This window comes from Lepisma saccharinum, chromosome 9 (genome assembly GCF_977018435.1).
Source record: "Lepisma saccharinum chromosome 9, izLepSacc3.1, whole genome shotgun sequence".
Classification (NCBI taxonomy): domain Eukaryota; kingdom Metazoa; phylum Arthropoda; class Insecta; order Zygentoma; family Lepismatidae; genus Lepisma; species Lepisma saccharinum.
The window spans coordinates 58,479,444-58,484,443 of NC_139237.1; the positions used below are offsets into that span (position 1 = coordinate 58,479,444).

At 42.7% G+C, this 5,000-nt stretch overlaps 1 protein-coding gene and 12 non-coding genes across 13 annotated transcripts in view; 12 read left to right on the forward strand and 1 right to left on the reverse strand.

Moving 5' to 3' along the window:
* LOC145992683 (uncharacterized) overlaps positions 1-5,000 on the reverse strand; it is a 245,492-nt gene that overhangs the window by 84,846 nt on the left and 155,646 nt on the right. The gene's annotated exons all lie outside the window — the stretch shown is intronic.
* Positions 226-297, forward strand: TRNAW-CCA (transfer RNA tryptophan (anticodon CCA)). Its single transcript has one exon. It is a non-coding gene; the product is annotated as a tRNA-Trp (tRNA).
* TRNAW-CCA (transfer RNA tryptophan (anticodon CCA)) lies at positions 441-512 on the forward strand. The gene has a single exon. It is a non-coding gene; the product is annotated as a tRNA-Trp (tRNA).
* TRNAW-CCA (transfer RNA tryptophan (anticodon CCA)) lies at positions 657-728 on the forward strand. The gene has a single exon. It is a non-coding gene; the product is annotated as a tRNA-Trp (tRNA).
* On the forward strand, positions 1,521-1,592 carry TRNAW-CCA (transfer RNA tryptophan (anticodon CCA)). The gene has a single exon. It is a non-coding gene; the product is annotated as a tRNA-Trp (tRNA).
* On the forward strand, positions 1,736-1,807 carry TRNAW-CCA (transfer RNA tryptophan (anticodon CCA)). The gene has a single exon. It is a non-coding gene; the product is annotated as a tRNA-Trp (tRNA).
* Positions 1,952-2,023, forward strand: TRNAW-CCA (transfer RNA tryptophan (anticodon CCA)). The gene has a single exon. It is a non-coding gene; the product is annotated as a tRNA-Trp (tRNA).
* TRNAW-CCA (transfer RNA tryptophan (anticodon CCA)) lies at positions 2,167-2,238 on the forward strand. The gene has a single exon. It is a non-coding gene; the product is annotated as a tRNA-Trp (tRNA).
* On the forward strand, positions 2,382-2,453 carry TRNAW-CCA (transfer RNA tryptophan (anticodon CCA)). Its single transcript has one exon. It is a non-coding gene; the product is annotated as a tRNA-Trp (tRNA).
* On the forward strand, positions 2,598-2,669 carry TRNAW-CCA (transfer RNA tryptophan (anticodon CCA)). Its single transcript has one exon. It is a non-coding gene; the product is annotated as a tRNA-Trp (tRNA).
* Positions 3,495-3,566, forward strand: TRNAW-CCA (transfer RNA tryptophan (anticodon CCA)). The gene has a single exon. It is a non-coding gene; the product is annotated as a tRNA-Trp (tRNA).
* Positions 3,711-3,782, forward strand: TRNAW-CCA (transfer RNA tryptophan (anticodon CCA)). Its single transcript has one exon. It is a non-coding gene; the product is annotated as a tRNA-Trp (tRNA).
* Positions 4,143-4,214, forward strand: TRNAW-CCA (transfer RNA tryptophan (anticodon CCA)). Its single transcript has one exon. It is a non-coding gene; the product is annotated as a tRNA-Trp (tRNA).

Genomic DNA, 5,000 nt, shown 5'->3' on the forward strand with positions numbered 1-5,000 from the left:
CAGGAACGACCTCGTGGTGCAGCGGTAGCGAGTCTGACTACAGATATGAAGGTTGCGTGTTCAAATCACGTCGGGGTCAAAATATTTATTATATTCTTCATCTCCAAGAACTGACACTAGAAAATTTTCATCGAGCCGTGCGAAGCTTCACTTGAGCAACATTTTTTGTAATGCTGATAGTTGGCTCTCAAAAATTCTGAAGAGTTCCTTCCTATCTGCAGGAACGACCTCGTGGAGCAACGGTAGCGCGTCTGACTCCAGATCAGAAGGTTGCGTGTTCAAATCACGACGGGGTCAAAAATTTATTATATTTTTCATCTTCAAGAACTGACACTGGAAAATTTTCATGGAGCCATGCGAAGCTGCAATTGAGCCACCTTTTGTAATTCTGATAGTTCGATCTCAAATATTCTGAAGAGATCCTTCCTATCTGCAGGAACGACCTCGTGGCGCAACGGTAGCGCGTCTGACTCCAGATCAGAAGGTTGAGTGTTCAAATCACGTCAGGGTCAAAATATTAATTATATTCTTCATTTCCAAGAACTGGCATTGGAGAATTTTCATCGAGCCGTGCGAAACTGCAATTGATCCACCTTTTGTAATTCTGATAGTTCGATCTCAAAAATTCTGAAGAGTTCCTTCCTATCTGCAGGAACGACCTCGTGGGGCAACGGTAGCGCGTCTGACTCCAGATCAGAAGGTTGCGTGTTCAAATCACGTCGGGGTCAAAATATTTATTATATTCTTCATTTCCAAGAACTCACATTGGAAAATTTTCATCGAGCCGTGCGAAGCTGCACTTGAGCAACATTTTGTAATTCTGATAGTTCGATCTCAAATATTCTGAAGAGTTCCTTCCTATCTGCAGGAACCACCTCGTGGTGCAACGGTAGCGAGTCTGACTCCAGATAAGAAGGTTGCGTGTTCAAATCACGTAGGGGTCAAAATATTTAGAATATTCTTCATGTCCAAGAACTGACACTAGAAAATTTTCATCGAGCCGTGCGAAGCTGCACTTGAGCAACATTTTGTAATGCTGATAGTTGGCTCTCAAAAATTCTGAAGAGTTTTTTCCTATCTGCAGGAACGACCTCGTGGTGCAGCGGTAGCGAGTCTGACTACAGATAAGAAGAATGCGTGTTCAAATAACGTCGGGGTCAAAATATTTATTATATTCTTCATTTCCAAGAACTCACATTGGAAAATTTCCATCGTGCCGTGCGAAGCTGCACTTGAGCAACATTTTGTAATTCTGATAGTTGGCTCTCAAAAATCCTGAAGAGTTCCTTCCTATCTGCAGGAACGACCTCCTGGTGCAACGGTAGCGAGTCTGACTACAGATAAGAAGGTTGCGTATTCAAATCACGTCGGGGTCAAAATATTTATTATATTCTTCATCTCCAAGAACTGACACTAGAAAATTTTCATCCAGCCGTGCGAAGCTGCACTTGAGCAACATTTTGTAATGCTGATAGGTGGCTCTCAAAAATTCTGAAGAGTTCCTTCCTATTTGCAGGAACGACCTCGTGGCGCAACGGTAGCGCGTCTGACTCCAGATCAGAAAGTTGCGTGTTCAATTCACGACGGGGTCAAAAATTTATTATATTCTTCATCTCCAAGAACTGACACTGGAAAATTTTCATGGAGCCATGCGAAGCTGCAATTGAGCCACCCTTTGTAATTCTGATAGTTCGATCTCAAAAATTCTGAAGAGTTCCTGCCTATTTGCAGGAACGACCTCGTGGCGCAACGGTAGCGCGTCTGACTCCAGATCAGAAGGTTGCGTGTTTAAATCACGTCGGGGTCAAAAAATTTATTATATTCTTCATCTCCAAGAACTGACACTTGAAAATTTTCATCGAGCCGTGCGAAGCTGCACTTGAGCAACATCTTGTAATTCTGATAGTTGGCTCTCAAAAATTCTGAAGAGTTACTTCCTATCGGCAGGAACGACCTCGTGGCACAACGGTAGCGCGTCTGACTCCAGATCAGAAGGTTGCGTGTTCAAATCACGTTGGGGTTAAAATATTAAATTATATTCTTCATCTCCAAGAACTGACACTGGAAAATTTTCATCGAGCCGTGCGAAGCTGAATTGAGCAACTTTTGTAATTCTGATTGTTGTCTCTAAAAAATTCTGAAGAGTTCCTTCCTATCTGCAGGAACGACCTCGTGGCGCAACGGTAGCGCGTCTGACTCCAGATCAGAAGGTTGCGTGTTCAAATCACGTCGGGGTTAAAATATTTATTATATTCTTCATCTCCAAGAACTGACACTGGAAAATTTTCATCGAGCCGTGCGAAGCTGAATTGAGCAACGTTTTGTAATTCTGATAGTTGTCTCTAAAAAATTCTGAAGAGTTCCTTCCTATCTGCAGGAACGACCTCGTGGCGCAACGGTAGCGCGTCTGACTCCAGATCAGAAGGTTGCGTGTTCAAATCACGTCGGGGTCAAAATGTTTATTATATTCTTCATCTGCAAGAACTGACACTGGAAAATTTTTATCGAGCCCTGCGAAGCTGCATTTGAGCAACCTTTTGTAATTTTGAGAGTTGCTCCTGAAATTTCTGAAGAGTAACTTTGTAATGGGCTGGAACGACCTCGTGGCGCAATGGTAGCGCGTCTGACTCCAGATCAGAAGGTTGCGTGTTTAAATCACTTCGGGGTCAAAATATTTATTATATTCTTCATTTCCAAGAACTCACATTGGAAAATTTTCATCGAGCCGTGCGAAGCTGCACTTGAGCAACATTTTGTAATTCTGATAGTTGGCTCTCAAAAATTCTGAAGAGTTCCTTCCTATCTGCAGGAACCACCTCGTGGCGCAACGGTAGCGCGTCTGACTCCAGATTAGAAGGTTGCGTGTTCAAATCAAGTCGGGGTCAAAATATTTATTATATTCTTCATTTCCAAGAACTCACATTGGAAAATTTTCATTGAGTCATGCGAAGCTGCACTTGGAAAATTTTCATCGTGCCATGCGAAGCTGCACTTGAGCAACATTTAGTAATTCTGATAGTTGGCTCTCAAAAATTCTGAAGAGTTCCTTCCTATCTGCAGGAACGACCTCGTGGTGCAGCGGTAGCGAGTCTGACTACAGATATGAAGGTTGCGTGTTCAAATCACGTCGGGGTCAAAATATTTATTATATTCTTCATCTCCAAGAACTGACACTAGAAAATTTTCATCGAGCCGTGCGAAGCTTCACTTGAGCAACATTTTTTGTAATGCTGATAGTTGGCTCTCAAAAATTCTGAAGAGTTCCTTCCTATCTGCAGGAACGACCTCGTGGCGCCGGTAGCGCGTCTGACTCCAGATCAGAAGGTTGCGTGTTCAAATCACTACGGGGTCAAGAATTTATTATATTCTTCATCTCCAAGAACTGACACTGGAAAATTTTCTCGAGCCGTGCGAAGCTGCACTTGAGCAACCTTTTGTAAATCTGATAGTTCGATCTCACATATTCTGAAGAGTTCTTTCCTAACTGCAGGAACGACCTCGTGGCGCAACGGTAGCGCGTCTGACTCCAGATCAGAAGGTTGAGTGTTCAAATCACGTCAGGGTCAAAATATTAATTATATTCTTCATTTCCAAGAACTGGCATTGGAGAATTTTCATCGAGCCGTGCGAAACTGCAATTGATCCACCTTTTGTAATTCTGATAGTTCGATCTCAAAAATTCTGAAGAGTTCCTTCCTATCTGCAGGAACGACCTCGTGGGGCAACGGTAGCGCGTCTGACTCCAGATCAGAAGGTTGCGTGTTCAAATCACGTCGGGGTCAAAATATTTATTATATTCTTCATTTCCAAGAACTCACATTGGAAAATTTTCATCGAGCCGTGCGAAGCTGCACTTGAGCAACATTTTGTAATTCTGATAGTTCGATCTCAAATATTCTGAAGAGTTCCTTCCTATCTGCAGGAACCACCTCGTGGCGCAACGGTAGCGCGTCTGACTCCAGATCAGAAGGTTGAGTGTTCAAATCACGTCAGGGTCAAAATGTTAATTATATTCTTCATTTCCAAGAACTGGCATTGGAAAATTTTCATCGAGCCGTGCGAAGCTGCAATTGAACAACATTTTGTAATTCTGATAGTTGGCTCTCAAAAATTCTGAAGAGTTCCTTCCTATCTGCAGGAACGACCTCGTGGCGCAACGGTGGCGTGTCTGACTCCAGATCAGAAGGTTGCGTGTTCAAATCACGTCGGGGTCAAAATATTTATTATATTCTTCATTTCCAAGAACTCACATTGGAAAATTTTCATCGAGCCGTGCGAAGCTGCACTTGAGCAACATTTTGTCATTCTGATAGTTGGCTCTCAAAAATTCTGAAGAGTTCCTTCCTATCTGCAGGAACGACCTCGTGGTGCAACGGTAGCGAGTCTGACTCCAGATAAGAAGGTTGCGTGTTCAAATCACGTAGGGGTCAAAATATTTAGAATATTCTTCATCTGCAAGAACTGACACTAGAAAATTTTCATCGAGCCGTGCGAAGCTGCACTTGAGCAACATTTTGTAATGCTGATAGTTGGCTCTCAAAAATTCTGAAGAGTTTTTTCCTATCTGCAGGAACGACCTCGTGGTGCAGCGGTAGCGAGTCTGACTACAGATAAGAAGAATGCGTGTTCAAATAACGTCGGGGTCAAAATATTTATTATATTCTTCATTTCCAAGAACTCACATTGGAAAATTTTCATCGTGCCGTGCGAAGCTGCACTTGAGCAACATTTTGTAATTCTGATAGTTGGCTCTCAAAAATCCTGAAGAGTTCCTTCCTATCTGCAGGAACGACCTCCTGGTGCAACGGTAGCGAGTCTGACTACAGATAAGAAGGTTGCGTATTCAAATCACGTCGGGGTCAAAATATTTATTATATTCTTCATCTCCAAGAACTGACACTAGAAAATTTTCATCGAGCCGTGCGAAGCTGCACTTGAGCAACATTTTGTAATGCTGATAGTTGGCTCTCAAAAATTCTGAAGAGTTCCTTCCTATCTGC